Source organism: Phalangium opilio, unplaced genomic scaffold (genome assembly GCF_054372755.1).
Source record: "Phalangium opilio isolate 3A_F unplaced genomic scaffold, DU_Popi_V2 ptg000009l_1, whole genome shotgun sequence".
Lineage (NCBI taxonomy): Eukaryota > Metazoa > Arthropoda > Arachnida > Opiliones > Phalangiidae > Phalangium > Phalangium opilio.
Window position 1 is genome coordinate 9,072,212 of NW_028324146.1, and position 20,253 is coordinate 9,092,464.

The following is a 20,253-nucleotide window of genomic DNA, read 5'->3' on the forward strand; positions in this document are numbered from 1 at the left end:
TAAATGAACCGCGAGGCTTTCATTTTGGTTTCCAAAGGCATAACAAAATGCTCGCCAGGCGGATGGACTATTTTACATTGAGAACATTCCGGATTGCAGTCGTGATCGTCCCCCATCAGCCGCCCGCACTCTAAACATCGTTTTTGACTCGCGCAGGTGCCATTAAGTAAATGAGTTTCGTAGCAGGGGCCCGGGAAAAAGTAGCGGTGGCATTCGTCGCAACGTTTTAAAACGTCCTCCTTGGTTAAGTGAAAAGCTTCTCCTTGGCATCGAAAACATGTATAGGGTTTTGTACCCTCGGGGCATTTATGCTCTTTTAACAAATTATATTTGTAAAAAGATTTTAAGCATAAATCGCAAGAGACACAACCCCCCATCATACCGTGCCAAGTTTTCGCGGGGTGGATATGGTCGCCAATTTTTAAGAGATAGATAAATTTAGGAGCTTGGGGTCCTTTGAAAAATATGGTAAAATTATTCGCAGCATCAACTATCACAATCCGATAATGGGGAGCTAAATAATTTTGAAAGTTTTGAATATCTTCTAGAGTGACGAAACCTTCGGGGACTCCGGCTTTTCGGTGTAAGATTTTCGCAATATTACCCACAAGGGTGCTATTACGTTTCAGTTTTTTAAAACTGTTCTGGTTAAAGGGCGGACCTTGCTTATTTTGTTGATAAAAATTGCGATCGGCCAGCTCTTTACCCAGAACTAAACTTCGAGCAAAACAAAGGTTATCATTGTTCTCCATAAAAATAAATTGGTTATTTTGTTTTACGAAATAATCCAAATTAATCAACGTTCTATTTTTTATGGATTTGTACAATGTCCCTATATTTGCGTCAAGGTTTAGAAAAATAATGTCAAACTGAAAATCTTCACCATTAAAGACAAAGTCCCGACTAGATTGCGTTACTCTATAGATGGTGCGCATAATTCGCTTACTGGTGAATTTGTCAATTTTTATAAATTTAATATTTACAGGGGTCGTCAATCCGGGGGAGCTTAAAACAAATCGAACCCGATTATACCCGGGATTCTCGGTTACTAATTTCCGTATAACTTCGTCGAGAATTTTTCGAAAAATTCGAAAAAAATCTCGCGTTGGGATGTCATCCAAATTTTTGAAAGCTATACGCAAATCGATTTGTTTACAGTGCCATTTGCGACTCGTTTTGTCTAGCTGCCGCTCAATTGTGTAGTACCGGTTTACCTGCGCGTGTTCTTCTCTCTCACTACCCTCCGAGTCGCTGCCGCTGCTGCTGCTCGAACTCATTTTTTGAATTTCTATCAGAAATAAAACAATTAGAAAAAACTTGGTTTGCAGATTTATTGTTAAATAGATACGTACTTTACTGGGGGGCTGCTGTTTAGCTTCCTCGTCCTGTTTGACGGCCTCCACCAGCTTGTGGAAGGCGTTAATCAATTTAACGCCTTCACTATTGTTTTTTTTTTGAGGACTGTCTTTAGCCCCTTGTGGTCACACTCCCAGACCTTATCGGGCTGGGAGTTTTTGATGTCCGAGAATTTGTAGATTGCAAGATCCACGTAGAAATCCCCCTGGCGTGGGGGGACTTTGGTCTCGTAGTATTGACCGTCTTTTCGAAGGCGAAAAGAGCCTTCGATCCCGCTGGATCCGACAATATTTTTTTGGAGTACCTCCTGTACAAAGCTATCGTCGTCGGAGTCGATAAGAACTTCCGGCGGCGATGGTCTTACAAATTGGGTTAATGCGCGGCGACCGCGACTAGGGCCTGGTCGATCCCCGGGAGAAGACGGCGGAGACTCAAGAAGTGATTGAGAGAGCGATTGCGATTCTTGATAGTGACTCATTGCTGGTAGTTCGATTGTGAAAATCTACTGCCGATGCTCCAGCTTTTATACCAAAATCTCAGGGCCATTTTTTTTAGAATACAGGCCCAGATATGGTTTTTTTATAAAACCACCTTATTTTACTTTTATTAAGTGTATCAACAAGCGATTTGTTAATTTAACCTTAAATGCATTTTTTATTGACGAGTTGATGATGGAGATTATGAAGGATATTAGCGTAGATACGCATATAAAAAAACCTCTATAGTTTAATATTAATATACGTTTATTCATATTTAAATCATGTTAAAAATAATTTCACTTCCTCCCAAAATAATTACTTTTAACCTTCATCAAAAAATTTTCCTATAAGGAAATCTTATACATATTATTCAAAATATATTATTCAAATCACGCCCAGACAGGCTCAAACAAACTTTGCATACCAATAAAAAACCTACCCCCTCGGCCTTCTGTCAAGGTAACTCCTTCTTAACCTTCGCGCATAAATTTTTAATATCACACGATCTTATTTGAATTATTTAAATCGTGACTAGACAAGTTTTGCATATAGAAAAATAAACCTAGACCTTGGAGAGATTTCTCATTCTATGAATATATACCTAATTAACTTTTTCCTTATTATCGAAAAAATAGTTTCTTAAGAATCTTGAAAGCTAGACACTATTAGATTTAACCTCCATAATTTACTATATAAGCCCCGTGTTTCAAGGTGAAAGTTATCAGTTGTTTAACTTCTGTTACTTAAACACCAATTCCAACCACTTTAAGATGTCTTTCTCTACCGCTCCTCGATTACCCGCCCTGTCGTTTGTCAAAATTCATCCGGCAGCGCTTACTCCTCGTCGGGCCACTCCCCAGTCGGCCGGACTGGACTTATATTGTCCAGTAGATACCGTGATTGAACCGCATGGTGTCAAAATCTTGTCGACCGGGTTAGCCATTATGCTACCGGCGAACAGCTACGGTCGCATTGTCGGCCGTAGTAGCTTAACGGTCCAAGGGCTGTTTGTCGCCGAAGGGACTATAGGTATGTTTATTAGTTATTTTATAATGCCCAACAGTATAATATTTCTAAAGAATAACAATAGACGCCGACTATCGGGGCCCCCTGCAAGTGGTCATAGCCAACGTAGGGGAGACCCCCTACACTGTCCGGCGGGGCGATAGAGTTGCCCAATTAATAGTTACACCGGTGCTATTGTTAAGGCCGGTGGAAGCAGCGGTAAATAACTTTAGTTTTTAATTTAGGATTCAGCGTGTAACACGTTTTATATGTTGTTTCTAGAATCTAATCCCAACGCTTCGTGGGAGTGGGGGGTTTGGCTCGACTGGTGTCTAGTAATTTTTTAATGGTGGTGGGTTCTTTTGTAAATATCTTTGTTATTATTATACATGTCTTTTTGCTAGTTATTGTACATACTTTATGTTATTAAAAATTTTTATTTGTAAATTTGTATTTTCTTTTCAGACTTATAATTATAGGCTTATTGTACTAGCTATTTAAATATCATTTACTATTGGAACCCTCCCAATATGCTGTGCCGCATTTTCTTTTTTTGTTTACGGGTTCATAGTTAACGTTTCATTAACTCTTTACGAAATCGAGCCCCTTACTAGCAGGCCAGCGATGAATATAGTTTAAGTTTTGGTTTGAGTTAAGAAGATGACGTCATGGGGTTTGAAAATAGCCTGTAAGAGCTCGGGCCAGTCCGGACTTGTCTGAAAACTTTGGTTTGAAACCAATCTAGGGTTGGAAGTTTGGTTGGAGTTGGGTGGATGGTGGCCATCTTGGGGTGGCGGCCATCTTGGATCCATGTCTATCTGGGTAGCTATCACTACTCAGCATCATCCAGATATTTTTTTATTAGAATATAAGGCAGTATCTGTTTGCCTTTATGCAGCATGTTTTTGTTGTAAATCATCCGCTGGTCGCTGTTCCGCTACGAAAGACGCGTCGTGCTAAACTATTCCTTGGAAAACATTTCGCGCCGCGTGATATATCGCGCCGCGCTCAACGGAATGCACGAGCGTGTTCCGTCGCACGTGGCGGAAAAAACCCGTCGTTAGGAAAACGCCCCTTAAGTGCTGTCGCGCAGCGCCATTTTATTTGTATGAGACCAAGCTTCTATTTTTAAGATAGAGGGAGCGTCCTTTACAATTTCGTCCGCTACGACCCTACCTAACCGCTGAGGATGCTGGGAGGACTACGGTGCTGTAGGCGGGGATACAGAGACAACGCTATAGGTATGGGGGTTACCACTCCATTCCTCTGTCCTTCAAGATTCTATAGCGCGTGCAACTTGCGTGATCGAGTGGGCTGTGGTCAGGGCCGTCACCATAGAGGGGTCCAGGCGGGCTGGCCCACTCTGTAGTTGGTTTGGCCCTCCCTACGATATTAAGAAAAAATATTTTGGAAAAAGGTGTCAAATTATTGGTTTAAATAACGATATGTATGCAAAAATAAGTTAGGTTAGGTTGACACCTTTTCCCAAATATTGTTGATTACATATCGTTACTTTAAGCAATAAACGACACCTTTCCTTAATATTTTGTGTCTTCCACCAAGAATTTGACCCCTCTTTCAAAATATTTTTTCTATTGTCTTTCAGAAATGAATTGTTTCAGTAGGTCTTTAATATTTCCTAGTTATACTACCTTCGCGAGTCCTTCAATTTTTTAAGTCCCCCTACTTTTACTGCAATATTGAGAGCAAAATGCCTTTAGTGTCAATAGTGGTAAGTATATGAAGTTTAAAATTTTCAAAAATTTATTAAAAATACTTGTGGCAGGCTAGGAATTTTTTCAGTATTTTTTATGAACTCCCCATCGTCTAGTTAGTCAGAGACCAGTGTTAGTTTATAGGGTATCTTAAAGTGCAATTCTACCATCTGGACTCTGTAGTCACACTTTCACAGGGGTTTAATAGAAAAACTAGGGTTCTAAATCGGTAAATTACCATGGTAATTTACTTGCATAACTCTAATTTACGATTTTCTCGGGTAAAATACGAAAAGGTAATTACCGTGGTAATTTATCACCGAATTCTCAATTTTTATGGAAAATGGTCTAAAGGCAAATAAAGATTATTTTCTTTGGCCCTTTCGTGGTCCAACCTGAAATTTTTAGCTGGTGACGGCGCTAGCTGTGGTATTACGTAATCTAAAGTCCCTTGTAATACTACTCCGTGGCAGGGGTGGCTGAATCGTTTACCGAAATTTTCCTCTCTCGTTTCCCAGTGACGTGTGACGTCATCACGAGCCCTCCGAACGGCGGCGGTTTACGAACAATAAAAAAAACCTTGTTTACGTGTTATTTTAGTGTGGGATTTTTAATGATAAGCTAAATATTTTTTCTTCGGTTGCAATATAATATTTAGAACACTCTTTTAAAACTTCAAAATCTTTATTTTTTCTCAAAATAATTATAAAATAGGAACAGGGATAGATAGACTTTTTTAAGACGGAATGGGTAACAGGGTTATTCGGGTGCGCGTCCTAGTCCACGACCCCCTTACCCGTGACGGAGGGGTATGAAAGAAGAGGCGGGTCTTATTTTTGTTATGGCGTTGTATGTATATTCGGGTCAAATAAACGTCGTCTTCCCCTTCGTCTGCCACGGTGGAATGGGCTCGGATTGTAATTTTTGAAATAACATTGTTTAAAAATGGAAATTACACAAGACATAGGGCTTGCAACTGAAAAAAAACGGGGAAGACCCAAGAAAATTAAAAAAGAGTTAGAATTGAGTAAAAGTCTTCATAGATATTACAGCACGAACAGGTTTTAACCAAACACTAAGCTCACAAAACTCCTGACCATTCACTAAGCCTTGGTTAACTTCATCAAATTCGTTTACAAAATCATGAGGATAGTAGAAATGATTGGCTTAAGAAAGAATTAGCGAACACTTTTCACCCTTACAGATGTACTCCAAATCCAAAACACCGACACCAAAATTCACTAATTACCTTCTTAATTGCTATTAAAAACAATTCCCGAATAATTACCGGACCCTCGCATTTAGACGGCTCCATTTTGAGCCCCTGTGAAGACGCTTATCCGTAAAACCATAGCCCACTCGATCCGCGCTCTATAGCTATAGCGCGAGCAGCTTGCGTCGTGACGCGCGTGATCGAGTGGGCTATGGTACAACGCAAGAGGGGTCGTAGTCATGGCGACAGAGGTAAACAGGAATTACGTATTTTTGGCCCTCCCCGTCAGAAACGTCACCAATACGTAGTTTTTGTGAGCCAATAAGATAATTTAGTTTTTTGGTTACGTGTTGAAGGAAGGGACTATATACTCGTCTATGAGTCGGACTGAAGTAAAGGCCAAACATTGTTTATTCCGTCTTAAAAAAGTCTATCTATCCCTGATAGGAACTTATAACAAAGTTAAAATGAGATTCGTCATAAACATCTTCATAACAAAACAGTTTCTCTCTTAAGTTTATTTTGTAATTTTTTCATCTTTTTGGCCTTTTTCCTAATGTTGTCATCACATTCTATAGAATTAGGAACTGGTTTAATACTGTTCAGATATTTCATTCTGATAGAAATTCTTAGCTTTACAAAGCTTTGAATAATTTCTATCGGAATGAGATCATTTTCTTGAAAGATTTTCTGACTTATGTCTTTTGCAATATATCATTTATTAGTTAATGACTAATTGAGCAAATACTTTAGGAATTCTGAGTTAAATCTTTGGATTTGGTTCGAAAAAAATGTAGCAGGTACTGTGCATCCACCGTATGATAAAAACTTTGCCCACGATGGTAAGGTATACGTATGCCATAATTTTGTGACTGATTCGGTAAGTCTAACATGTGGCAACACTTTTTGCCAAAGTTGTCTTAAGCGACAATTACAATTAAAAGTAGAAAAAGATAAAAATGCATCCATTGCATACAAGTTCCACCCTTATTGTTCAGGTATTTATGGAAAAAGTGAAGGAATCTTTCATCTGCGTAATTTTCCAGGAATTTATCTCGGATCTCGTAACGCTAAATTGCAGGCCTAACCCGCGTGAAACGCCAATTGAAAGTAAAGAAGAAAAGATCATTTTGAAAAATTGTGTACTTTTCGAAGGCAGGAGAGGACGCTTTCTTAACTGCCTTTTTTGGGGTGTTAACTAGAAGAAAATCAATTCGGTTGCGGAGATTTTCCATTGTCTTTCCAGTCTCGCTGTTATTTAATAGTTTAAAAAGATTTTGGGAGAATTCAAACTTGCACGTTTCTCGGTATTAAAATCAATATAGGGTCAATGGCAGGCTTCTTGTCTAAATGTTATAATATGATGGACAGCTGAGAGTTTCATTCCCTTAGAAACATAATATTTCAAGTTTCGATAATGGATAACGTATTTCTCTCTATCGTATAAATTCGGTGTTAGTTTTGGGAAGAGTGTCTTTGATTTTAATATCTAATTTTTACATCATTCCATTATAAAAGACTGAAAACATGTGATTCCTAATTTTAATAGACTGGTGCTAGCGGATAATCGTTATGGTCCTTATGTAAGTTTTCAGGATATTCCAAATCCACCTCTAAAACAAACCCACAAGGGGATCATCTGGGCAGTTTCAAATATGAGACTCATTATAGTGTAGCAGGTCATGGTGTGAAACCCATTGAAAATTATATATAGGTCATGGCATTCTCATGGCTTGTCCATACAAAATATGTACACCAAGGTACATAATATAGCTATTTGGTTTAGCTGTATCATATGTTTCGGGAATATACAGTGCAACAGTTATCCCCTTGAAACTTAATTAAGTGACCGTTATACAGGGAGGATTTACCGATACAGGGATTCCCAGTTGTTATAAGCCTATCCGTCAATCCTATACCCTTAGGGAATAATAATAAAAATGAAACATACCTTTGGCTCATATCTATAGCGTATTTGTACTTTATTCGTAAGAACTCACAAGATTTGACAATTCGTTTCTTGAAAAACGTCGCGTATATTACTTCGCGTTTACAAAATGAAACAAGTTGGGAAAACCATAATATTACCTCTCCGAGTCAAGAGGTCTTCTACTACAAACTTATTTACCTAGATATGGAATTATTTCCCTTTTTTGAAGTAAAATTTACGAAATATTGAAGCAGTATTCCAAGCATAGCGAATATACAGTAAAGCAGACGACATTTTACATCCAATAAGGATAAATGTTGGACACATGGAAATCAGTCAATGGGGAAAAGAACAGGAAATGAAGTCTACGCTTCAGCTGTTTACTGTATATTCTGATAGCTACATTCACAACTGGTTTGCAGTGTAAACATTATCGTCTCGTCTCACCTCAACAATATTCTTAGTTTGCCAACATGAATGTTAACGTTAAATAACACCAAAACTAAATTGTAGCTAGACGCACTAATAGTCAATGCGCACCATATAGAGAATAAAATGTCTCTAGCTACTACCCGTTTACCATTAGCCCTTTTACTATTCTAATTGCCACCATGATCTTTTCTTCTATTATAAAATCTTAACCTGAATATTTAAGAGTGTCTTTAACTTTCAGGTCACACTGAACCGTTGATGTCTCTGCATTTCAGACACGAACATCAAAGCCCACAGTTTACTTCACCTCAGGCCTCAATTATTTATTCTTTGTTTCACTAAGCCTATTGTGGATGATACTTGATATAACCGCCGGAGTCTAGGTCTTGGTTTTCTTCATGAAATCACTACACCAAGGATTATTCTATATATAGATGTAGTATAGCTTAAGTAATATATAAACAGCCATTTCAAATAACAATATTAAAAAAATCTTTGGAATATCAAAATGAAACAGCTTTAATGCTACAAAAGTACTAAATGCATCATAATTACGAAAAATACTTCCACATATTCACTTTATATTATGGAAAAAGGGAATATTAAGGTTCTGTATAATTTCTTAACACATCAACACAAGGCTAACTGCTAACGCGACGCACTAGTGTAACAATGGACGGACACACACAGACAAAAACATAGACTGCTTTTTAACTCTTTCCGTATTAATTTTGAGTTGAGAAACAAGATTATCTTAAATATTAAAATAAATATAATTAATATTAAATATTTTCTTCGTTAGTTGTTCGCCTTATTGAGCGTTACATCGTTTTGATAAAGAACAAATAAACATTCTTGAGAGACTTGACTAATATTGGCGTTTGAAATGAAGCATACGCCGGTTGCTTCGCCTTACTCAAATAGGTAGTATATAAGGGTGTCGAACTACAGTTCAAAGCAAGAACAACCGCAATTGCGAAAACCTTTGGTGGACAACCCACCCTAGGGAGGCTAGACGTTTCTCGTAACCCCAGCTGATCGCCGCGAATGTCTTAAACCAAACGATGACGATGGAGTTAGAAGCCAATGGGACAAATTGGTGTCTATGTGGAATAGACGGAAGACCAGTAGATGGTGGTGTTTAGAAGCCAGTACGTACAGATTGGTGTCCAAGTGGGATAAACAAAGACCAGAAGATGATGGTGATTAGAAGCCAGTATGTACAGACTGGTGTCCATGTGGGATGGACGAAGACCAAAAGATGAGGGTGATTAGAAGCCAGTAAGTAAAGACTGGTGTCCATGTGGGATGGACGAAGACCAAAAGATGAGGGTGATTAGAAGCCAGTAAGTAAAGACTGGTGTCCGTGTGGGATGGACAAAGACCAGAAAATGGTGATGTGAGAACTCAAGTAGAGGAGCCATTTCCATGACTGTGAAAGCAGTTCGGAAATGGCGAACACGTTTGCTCCGATTTGGAAACTGCGAACGCGGTCACGTGGGTGTAACAACAGACACACAGACAGACAGACAGACAGACACACACGATCGTTACAGAACCTCTCCGTGACATACGTCACTCGGAGAGGTAAAAATGACAAAATCGCGACCCGAGCCTGGTCGTTTCTTAACTGAGAGAAAATTTCTCCAACCGCATGGTTTTTTAAATCGTCGTGTGTCGAGCAAAAACTATATTGCAGAAAAAAGAAAAGGGAGAGGGAGGATGTGACGTGGACTGCAGCGGACTGAACATATTCCTAACGGAAGGTTCTGTCGTCTGCAACGTCTTCTAGACGAGAACCGTTGCATTCACCCCCCCTGGAAAAGGAATAGTAATGAAAAGAACATGGGACAGAAACGAAAAAAGGAAGATAGCGATATTGGAAACAAAGTTAGTTTTTTACCTCTCCGAGTGACGATGACGTCACGGAGAGGTATTGCACTGGACGTGTGGGTGTGTGTGGGAGTGAGTGTGAGTGTGTTGTTTGGAGATATTATATATTTGAAAAAGACATCTAGGTAGAAACATAAGTCTATTATTTAAGGTCCCCATAAGTCAGAAACAAAGTCAATTTAAGTCATTAGCAAATGCCCCTAATGAAGGAAGCGTGTAAGGAAATTTCGTTACGAGCCTCCAAAGTTTATTTTCAAAAATCAAAAGTAACCTTATAACAATAAGTGAGAAAAAAATAAGTTAACGACCATATTCAGGTAGCCTCAAGTTTAAAGTATCCTTTTACGGGAAGGCAAAGAGGACTATAGCATATCCAAAGGAGATCCCCGTGTCTCTAGTAAAAACAGAGTTACGAGCCTGCATGAGAGTATGTTTTTCAACATTTTGCTTAACTACTCGGCCCCTGTTTGTGTTAGTCCCAAGTCTTCAGTGTGGTTGGATGGGGGATAAATTGGACTATAACATACCCAAAGGATATCCCCGTATCTCAAGTAGAAACAGAGTTTCCAGCATCTAAAGTGTGAAAATAATAAGTAACAGTCTAACTAGAAGTGAGACGCTACCCCAAGTTGAGCATTTTCCTTAATAACGGCCTCTAATTATGATATATCAACAAGGAAAATATATTTGCTGATTAATTTTAAGGCGAGGAATCGGAAAAAAATGGTTTCAGAACCGTACAGCCAAGTGTTTGACCACCTTGTTCATTGTACGCTGATTCGCGTATCACCAATCGATTCCTCAGCTAAAACTACCCTGAAATCTATATCGGGTTAATTAATATAGGCCTAATTTTAGGCATAAAACTGGAAACACCCTCCGAATCTGCGCTTCTAAGGTTCAAATGTCTCTAAATCTACCCTATCCTACGCTGCACTTCGTAAATAACAGTAATCAGTAAGAAAATTGCGGTTAAAATTAATTAAAATTTGATAACAAGTACAACCGACGCGACGTATTGTTGGTTACAAATGTGCGTGGAATTGGAGGAAATCCTACCGTTAAACGCCAACGTTCTATATACGCCCATGATCGTAGGAAACGTAGCCGAAACGAGCTTACCGTTGAGGAACACCGTCATCACTATGGGTTCGATTGACGCGTTCCCCGCTGAAATGTAAGCTTTGGTTCAATAGATACGTTATCTGGGTGGAACTCATCAGGCATCGTTGTCCAGGAAAAGTCAACACGAAAAGCGTATTCTAAGGACCACCCATTTTATCATGAAAGTACCCGAAGAGAGGAAACTGAAAGCGGCGTTATCCTGGAAGATTAAGGTCGTCAAAGTAGAGTGGTTGTACGCCATTGCTAAGAGCAGGAAATTCGTCAAGGAAACGGCGTACGCTTTCAAGGACAAGGATAGTGACGATGTGCCGCGCAATCCTGTTGAAGCCAAAAAGACTCCCGAAAAAGCACCAGCATCTCCTAAACGCCCGAAGACACGCAATGTAGAACCGGAACCATACTTGGCAATTCTCGACGAAAAAGAAGTGTGGAAAATCCGTAATGGTGACCATCTAAACATTAAGTTGCCTTATGACGTCGACAGTTTCGACACTACATTTAATGACCAGGAACACTGGGAAGGTATGTTTGGAAATTTTATTTTGGGTATGTTTGGCAGAGCGCGATCAATTTTAGGCATATTCGTATCAGCAAGAACGTATTCATGCTGATAAGAACATAGAGCAATAGCTTTATCCTCTGGTACCATTCTCGCATATTTACTTTTTCTATATTGTTTATAACTTATAAGATATCAATTTAATGGAATTTTTATTTTAGGTTATAGATTTTCGTCACAAAAAAATCCAATACTATGACTCTATGGGAGAAAAAAATAATGAGTGTTTGGACGCGTTAAAAAATTATTGGCTGAGGAAAGCAGGGATAAACGCAAAACTGAATTTGATATGAGTGATTGGAAACTAGAAGCGGTTAAAATATTACATTATTTTTTAATTTTATATATTGTTATTTAATTTTGCAATTAATGTTAATCAACTCCCTGTTATTTCTAGAATATTCCACAACAGATGAATGACGGCGATTGCGGAATGTTTACTTGCAAATTTGCGGAATATATTACCCGAAATGCTAAAATAACTTTTACACAAGTAAATATTAAAGTTTTATTTACTACATTTAAATATTAAGTTCTTAACATATTTTATTTTGCAGAGAAACATGCCATACTTCCGAAGACGTATGGTTTATGAAATTATAAAAAAAAAGTTGTTATGAACAACTTTTTTTGTAAAACGTCTATACATTTTATTATTTTTGGATAATTTAATATTTTAATTTTCTCATGTTTTCATCATTTTAATTGATTATTTATTTCAAATATACAATTTCAAAGTAATTTTTACTAAGCCTTGGTCATTAACTCAATTCTGTCAATGCTGGCACTATGACTTTTAAAATTTGGCGGGAAAATTGGGCTGTATGTTGGTCGATTCACAGCCCACTTGATCACGTTGGCTGCACGCGCTCTAGAAGCCCCTCCAAATGATTTTTTTACATGTTAACTCGCGCATGCGGCGCGTCACATAGGTTCGGTGTAAACTTTCAAACCCGTCTGGTTTTAATATAGGCGTCTATGGGAGGGGACCAGTGGCAGTTTTTTTCAACGTTTTTGTCCCAAATAGTGCATCCATTGGTTCAAATTTGAAAAAATCTAAATTCGGACTTCAGTTTTAACTCTTTCAATTTCTCTACTATGTGATGATTTTTATTTTTTTATAAAAACAAAACTATTAAAGCTGAAGACTTTAAATTTTACAGGATAATATCAAACCTTTCAATACACTTCTCATTAAAACTTCAAGAGATTTGAACCAGTGGATGCACTATTTGGGCCAAAAAGGTTGATAAAACTGGTCCCCTTTCATTAACGCCCAGCGGCCCATGATAAAATCAGACGGGTTTAAATTTTAGACCGAACATATGTTATTTTCATTCTTAGGGTCGATTGAGGGGGCTTCTAGAGCGCCTGCAGCCAGCAAGCGGGATCAAGTGGGCTATGGTCGATTGTAGCAGGGAGACCTTGTCCATGGGAAACGCGTTTCGAGAATCGAGATGGCTGTCGTACCAGCGTCGATTTGGCAGAGTGAGAGGGGGGGTCGAATTTTGGGATTTCGCGACGGAAAAAATGGCTATAAAGTGATTTCAGACTTAACTAAGCAATTCTTTTAAAATAGATTTCAAGCTAAAATTCACGCTAATTATAATCAAGAAAAACACGGACAATGATAATTGAGTATTTTCAAGTAACATAAACTATTAAAATTAGTTAAAAGAGCAATTATTACAAATTAGTTTCATAGCTCTTCCCTAGATGGCGCTTGAGTATGGTGACAAACATATAAACAAAAGCCCTTCAAATTTGACTATCTTCAATTTGACCGTGTATGTGGTAATCTAATTTCAATGAGTTATCAAGCTTATTGAATTAAAGTAAAGACTATCGCTTTTATACCAGGAATCAATCGCCTTACAAACTAGGAAAACTGAAAACAAAATTAGGCGAACATTGCTGCACTCTAATTTTAAAACTTAAATATCTTAACATTGGTGCGCATGATCTTGATTAAATTTAAGTATGTTGTTAAGCGTATAAGACTCTATCAGACACTGTTTAGTTTATACCAGGAAGTGCCCCGGAAGTAAGTCATCTAGGCAATCAAACCTTAGCAAATTGCAAAATGACTTTTATTATTTCGAAACATTCAACTTAAATGTTGAATATCTTAAAATTGGCGCGCACAGTCTTGATTAAATTTAAGTATGTTGTTAAGCCTATCAAAAACTGTTTAGTTTATAACAGGAATAGCCTTTAGAGAATAAGGAAAAAATATTTTATTGTGAAATTAACCCAAATTTTTTATTCTTAAAACATATTAGGCCTAGTTTCAGGTGTTTTTCTGTTAGTTTAGCGTCAACCTATTAGTTTCCCGTTTTGAAAGTTTAAAATAGTAAGAGTTTTGATTTGTACTCATGCATTTCCCATGCACAGAGTATCGAAGCTCCAAACCGAATAACATTGATGAAAAGCCCAATCCTAGGATTCTATGAACCCATATATTTACCAAGAGCGCCCGTAGAAATGTTTCTCCCGAAATACTTGTCTATCAAGTTGTCTGCAAACCATTCATTAGAATTTATAATTTGCTTCTCACTACCTGTTAGTCGAATATATTCTCTACTATAATTTAGATAATCTTCGGGACTATCTTTTAAATTTGCCAAATCAATCAACTTATCGTCATCGCTACTTTCCGATTCAGTTTGTGATCCTGATTCAGGTTGCGACTCTAATGCGAGGCTTCTCTTGGACACACGAAAATTTGCGCTTTTAATAATTTTCCTTTTTTTTAAATATTTGGAGAAGGGGGCCTTTCTCTATAGTATTCAACTGGCTGATATAATTTGGGAGTATCTGGGAGCCAATTATTTATGCTATTTACCGTAGATACTGGGTTTCTCTGACATATAAACAATTTTGGACTAATATCATAATCGTTATCAAACTTTTTCTTAAGCTGGAAAGGCTCTGGTTCCGTGATTTGGGAGGACATTTGTCTCATAACTCTTAAGCTTGGGAGTTTCGCGTTTCTTAGTTTTAATTTGGGCAGAATCATCTTTCTTAATCCTAACCCGGGGAGAATCCCCTTTCTTAATCCTAAACCGGGGAGAATCCACTTTTTTAATCTTAACTCGGGGAGAATTGCATTCTTTTTCGGATTTTGAAAACCAATTTGATTATGATTCTTTTGGGGCACGCTGGTATGAGCCTTTGAAACGTTTACATTTTATTTTATCTTCTGGACTAGCATGTTTAAATTTTTCTTCTACACCATCGTATCAAGGATTATTTAAAATGTCTAAGGATAAAACGCAGAGAAAGAAATATCGAAGGTAGATGTTCCAAACGGTACCTAGCGGGCACAATCGGCAAACCGGAAAGCCAATATTTTGAAGCGTCAACACGTGACCGGGTTCTTGAAAGTTTTGTCTCTCTCGTCTGCTCTAGCCGATGTACTCAAACAAGACCTTGGCCTTTCCTATTAAACTAAATTAGTGTAACCTCGCCTCATATTTTCTTGAACTGAATGTTTGCTTTAATCTATTATTAAAATTAAATTATGAATTTTAGGAACTAACCTCATTCTTGAATCTGGAACTAAATGTTCTTAACGACCGTTAACAATTCGAAATAGAACTATAGAGCTTTCGAAAACTGTCTCTCTTTCGTCTATGCTTTCGCGATAATAAGATAGGTGGCGCCATATCGGTTTTTCTTTTCCGTTTGACGCACCAAAACAGTAGGTGGAGAAGAGGGGGATGGGTTAAAATTTCGGAACAACTAGAGAACATTCCCTTACTATAGAGATCTGTGTGTGCGCTTTATCCTTAGACATTTTAAATAATCCTTGATCGTATTTTCTTAAGCTTTTCTTTTTTCGATTGGAAATTTTTAATGAATCGTATAAAGCATCGGTGTAAATGTTCTTGTGCATATTGTATAATTCCTGCACTACCTCATCGGGGCGAGACTTACCCTTAACGTAACCGTTCACTTTAATAACGCAATTGAGCATTTCCGCGTGACCCTGGGTTGGTGTATCGTTATCTATGTAATTAATTACGGCAGTTCTAAAATTTTTACGAGGATTGTATGTGGTTGGTGTGGGAAGGTTTGCTGCCTCAAATGCCTTTTTAAACCACCCATTAAGTGCTTTTTCCACAAAGTGAACGTTGGAAAGTAGTTCTTTTGCATATATTTGAACAATTCTTTTCCATCTAAAGGGTTTACTTTAAACTGCTCACACGATTCCTCAGCTTTCATTACAGCACAAAGGGCCTTTTTTATAATTCTGTCACATAACTCGCGGCAAACATTTCCTTGTCCTCCAGACAACCAGAATTCTTCCTCATTTTTCTTTTTTGAATTTTCTATAATGTCATCCATTTTCAAAACTGACTTATTTAATATAGTATTTTTTATGATCTAATATCTCGGGCATAGTGCTAGTGCAAAATTCATCTGAAGTTTTTCCAGGTGCGGGTTGCAAATTTTCTGTTAAAATTACGTAACTGCTATCTTTGTGGGTTTCTTTCGGGGTTCCCGCCTCGTTTTTCAACGACGATTTGTTACTAGCTCATTTATCAACCAATTGGAAAAATCCTTAAAATTATCCATAAAAAGTTTAGTCTGGTATTACGAAGTTAGAACTATGACAATACTGTAAAGCATTTTCTCAAAATCTTTCAGAAGCCTGCAATTTATTAAAACGCTAAGAGCGTATATTCCAACTCTATGGGGAAAGCCTGGCTTCAAACACGAATTAGCCAGGCGAGTTCCATCCTTCATCATGTGACAAGTACCACAATGAAGGATAGTTTTTTTAAGTCCTCATCATTAGCCTCACCCCTCAGGATTCTAAGCGACCTTTTCAAGTACGATGGGAGTGTTTCCATGTTAAAAATAGCTAAAGCCGACTAAATTAAGACTAAACTTCGGTCGCTAGAAATAAGTTCTAGTGTTTTTCTTTCATTTTGTTTTAAAAGGGATTGTTGAGCTCGATCAAACCGTTTGAGCCAACATTTTATACCGGCTAAACTCGATCACTTGTGAGGTGTTCCGCTAATGGGATTGGGATTGATTTTTTACTCGCGTCTGGGAAACTCATACTAATTACGTATTACAGCATACGTTTCCCTCGTACTTCTTGCAAACCCCGCCTGTTGCATCCCAGTATATTGTGGCTTGGGAGCAATATTCGCGATATATAGCGACAGACGATTTTGTATGCAAGTCTATTAAAAAGGGAGAAACGCCCTTTATCTGTAATGTAACCGTTCATTTCCGGGTTATTCTTTTTTGCAATTATACTCGAATGCATATTTTCGTCATCGGGTTTCAGTTTTCTAGCCTCGTATTTCACTTGCCGAATAATGCCTTTATTACTGAAACCTCTTTTCAAATTCCTCATAAGCACGTCCCTTTTTGAAGTTTCCCCGTTTAGTTTAAAATGCATATTCAAAGGTGGTAAGTTAGGGTTATCTATGAAATCCTTCCTTACAAGACGTCGCCTCTCCCCTCTTAGCTGGGGAGTTGTTATTGTGTCTCGATGGTGATAATATCTTCAAGAATTTAAAGCTAGGCTTTAAAACTTCTAAAAATAGTAAGTCCACAGATGGCTTCGCACTCCGCCCTCGTGTAGTACACATTGCAGCAAAACAAAATCCATCCCTTCACAGGGTCGGGAGCATAATGGCTTCGAAAATACCACATACACCGTGGATTATAGTCTCTGACGACGTCTGTTACTATGTCCCTGTAACTATCTGATAGTGTTTTACTATTAATCCTCCCTTCGTTCATGCGCTCGTACATTTTTTAGGAAATTCAAAATTTATTACGTTATCTATTTCTACACTATTAAGTTTTTCTTGCGAGTATATCTGCTCTCCTTTAACTTTATGGGCACACTTCGAATAAGAATAGAATACGTTTGAAGTTTCGGCAAGGAGGCTTCCCACAACGGGGGTTCTATGGACAAAGCCAATATTTTCAAATTTGTAACAGTGAATGTAACAGTAGTAACACTGGTTCTACACAAGGATAAGGTCATAAACCCTATTTTAAGAAAACCCTGAACCTATTTTTATTTTCTTTTTTCGTATCTACCAAAGTGTACATAGAAAGATAGATAATTGATATATTATTGATAACTATTTTATCTCTTTGGAGCTCCTAACATGTTTTATAGGTTATTTTTCTTTAAATACTTACAATGCTACACTAAAAGTTGTTAAATAATAGGGGAACGTAGCCAGGAATCATCACACACAGGAGTTTTTTTAAATTACTTTTGTTGTCAAATAATGGTTTTCCTTTCATTCATTTCGTTAAAAGTATTTTTCGAATTTTTAAGCATTACAACCAAATATAATAAAACTATATCAAATTAAAGCATAGGAATAGGCCTAAAACCTTTTACAGAGTATTTACAATTCTCATATTGTATGCTAAAAGCTCCAAATTTTGAGAGACCACCATTTCGGGAAAGCTCTTGACCGTAATCTTCCATGGGGGTTGGAATATGGTCATGGTGTACCGCTAAATATTTAGTACCATTCACAATCCTTTTCTAATTGATTGAAGTGATCGTATTTAAAAAGGCATTATGGAAAAGTCTGCTTGCTTTAGTAGAAACCAAAGGTTTTTTAGCCGGAACGTATTTTTGACATATTTCATAGGATGAAGGGGCTTTAATTAACTGTTTCTATTTAGGGAAGGGAAGAGTCAAGAAAATGTTACTCAAGAGATCATATTTAGGTACATGAACCCTATTTTAGCATAATTTAAGGTTGTGTAAATTAAAGGCATTTCCATAATTTTTGTATAGGGAAAAGATTATTTAATCAGGTTATATTTCTTCAAAATGTGCAATAAGTATAAAATTGTTCCTCCTAAGAGGATTCAGAACAATTTGTTAATTGATTAAAGAGTGGGAATCCTTCCAAATTTTTGCCTTTCGTTACTATAGGTGGAGTTTGTGTTAGGTTTTGCGTAACTTACAGTTGAAAAACTCCACACGCACAAAGTTTTGTTATAAATCGTTCAATATACATTTATTTCGAAACCCCAATGGAGAGAGTATTAGGTGTGAAGGAGAAAGGGGTATTTAAATTTGGTTAATTTCCTGTTAATTTTTATCTTGTCATTTCATTGTAGAAAGAAATTTAATCATTAATCACGACTTAATTATTCTCCATTGGAAAACTGAAATATTCTTCATTCGGTGTTTTCGGGGGATGGTACATAGTTAATAAAGGGATTGAATAACCCATCGAAAAATATCAGAATTCAAGGAATGTGAGCAAAAGGGGCTGAACATAATTAGGAATTCCTAGAATTGCCTTTTGGAAGTGAAATCGACTGCATTTTTTAGCAATCCAAAAAGAAAATTCACCCCAAAACCGTGTATCCGCGAAACCAGTATATTTATAGCGAGAATATGTATGGGTTTATTTCAATTTTCCCACTTTGACCATGGAAGATCCGTTTCAATGAGGGAAAGGCACGGGGGTAAAACCTCTCAGCCTCCATGCCCTCCAACCTGAAATCTTGGTTTCCATTGGCTGAAATTATTAAGAAGGGACATTTGCACATAACTTCGGGAACTCTCGGATTTCTATTGTCGAAAACGATTTTCGATTTTGCTATGAAAGCAGCTGTTTCTAGAAAACTCGACACGCTTCTTAAGTTTCCTGTCAACAATTTACTGAAGAGGAGCTAAACCAAAAATGTAAGTTTTTTTATTTCTCTTGTTATAGAGTTAAATAATTTCGAGGTGTCCAATGAATCGTTTGGGCCATTCTCTGCGCTAGAACTTTGCCGCTAAAACAGTTCTAGCCAAGTTTAGTCCTTCAAAACTTCAGACCCTCGTCGCGTCGATTTTTAAACCATAACCCTTTAAACTTGGTAAAAAAATTTGGGCCTAGCTCTGTGCTAGAACTTATGATAAAACGGTTCTAGCCAAGCTAAGTGTTATTGAATTAAATTGAATTGGGTGTTTATTTTTGAATCCTGTAATACAACATAACATGGTTACTTTTTATAGTAATACAGGATTTGATAAATTATGTTATTCTTTGATATTATTTACATAAATTTTCCTAGTTATTTACACGAGTTTTTACTAACTATTTACATAAATTTTCCTAAATTATTTACATAAATTTTTCTAAATTATTTACATAAATTTTCCTAAATTATTTACAAAAATTTTCCTAAATTATTTACATGAAGTTTCCTAGTTATTTACAAACATTTTCCTTAGAATTTAACTATTCACAGTGTTTTTGGCTATGTAAAGCAAACACAATTTAAGAAGGAACATTAATAAAGTTCTAGGCCCCGCGTCTAATCTAAACCGTGCGACCAACGTATCTTTTACAACTTCGAAATTTCCAATTAAGTTATTTTCTAATGAAAGCATTTTATATAAACGTTTTCAGGATTCATTTGAAAGACCTCACGGAGTTTATTAAAGTGCTAAAGCAGTGTAACTGCCCGAGGCTGAATTGGAATGAAGTGCTCGCCGCTCGTTGTCCCGAAAACATATCGACCACCTTCACTGAAGTGACCCCCGGCTC